Source organism: Arachis duranensis, chromosome 6, assembly GCF_000817695.3.
Source record: "Arachis duranensis cultivar V14167 chromosome 6, aradu.V14167.gnm2.J7QH, whole genome shotgun sequence".
Taxonomy (NCBI): Eukaryota; Viridiplantae; Streptophyta; class Magnoliopsida; order Fabales; family Fabaceae; genus Arachis; species Arachis duranensis.
Window position 1 is genome coordinate 19,052,607 of NC_029777.3, and position 1,554 is coordinate 19,054,160.

Below are 1,554 nucleotides of genomic sequence, written 5' to 3' on the forward strand. Positions count from 1 at the left end.
TCTCTAGGATTAGGATTAGGATTAGGTTTAGTTCTTAGATCTAGATTTTAATTCATCTTCTTCTACTTCTATCTTCTCAATTCCTTGTTGCTACATTCATTCTTCTTTCATTCTTTTGTTGTAATTTCCTTTATGTTGTTCTTGTGTTTTGATGTAGATCTACTTTTGTTTCTTCTACTCCATTTCAATTCAATCAAGGTAATTCATAATAAATGTATTTCTTTTGATTTGTGTTGTTAATTCCTTTCAATAATTGTTGTTAGATTTTGTTCTTGTTGTTGATTTACTATGTTTTCCTTTTATGCCTTCCAAGTGTTTGATGAAATGCTTGGTTGGATTTTAGAAAGATTTTGGTGTTCTTGGCTTGGGTTGGTGATTCGGAGACTCTTGAATTATCGAAATCTCTTGTTGATTGGTAATTGAAGATTGCCGGTTAACTTGAACTTCACTAAATCTAGTCATTCACTATGATTTGACTAGGACTTGTGAACTCAAGTTGATTGTATGCACTTGACTTTCCTTCATTGGTTAGAGGTTAACTAAGTGAAGGCAATTTACATTTACCATCACAATTGAGGATGATAATGAGGATAGGAATTCCAATTCTTACCTCTTGCTAAGAATTTTCTTAGTTGTTAGTTTATTTTTCTGTTATTTACATTCCTTGTTCATCACTCAAAAATCCCAAAAATACTTTCCCATAACCAATAATAAGTACACTTCCAATCCCTGCAATTTCTTCGAGAGACGACCCGAGGTTTAAATACTTCAGTTATTTTTATTGGGATTTGTTCTTATGACAAACAAATTAAATTCTGATTGAGGATTGTTTGTTGGTTTAGAACTATACTTGCAATGAGATTTCATTGAGAAATTCTTTACCGACAATTTTCCTCTATCGATAATCTAAATACGGGAGAAGTTAGAAATGAATTGTTTACCTTTGATTCGAGCCTTGAAGTCTAGGGAGGGCCTATAGGAAATCAACCTAATTCTTAATGACATAAAGGCTATCAAGGAAAGTGATGGCAGGGCATTTTGGCCAGTTTCACTGACCTTTTCATTACTGTTTTTAGGTAGTTTCATTGCATTTTCTTAGGAAATAAGCTAGTTTTGGGTAGAAAATCATTTATATCCTGATTCAAGCATGCATTGTGCATTTTACATGATTTCATGAGGATTTTGCATGATTTTAATGACAAAATTGATATTGCATCCGCCATGACTTGGATTAGAACTTTGATGCACTTTATTGCTTGATTTTAGGACAAAGGAAGCAAAGAATGGGAGTAACTTGCAAGGCTAAGGAGAAAAGTGATTGCCAATAACACTCAAAAGCCATCAATACCACGTTAAGGAGTTGCGTTAACTAAGTTAACGTGAACTCTAACGTGGAGAAGAGAAGTTGAGCCAACGTTAGTGACACTTAACATTGTCACTAACGTTGGTAATTGCTCACAAATGGCCACGTTAGGAGCCACGTTAACCTAGTTAACGTGGCCTCTAACGTTAAAGGGGGAAGAGAAGCCAACGTTAGTGACACTCAACATTGTC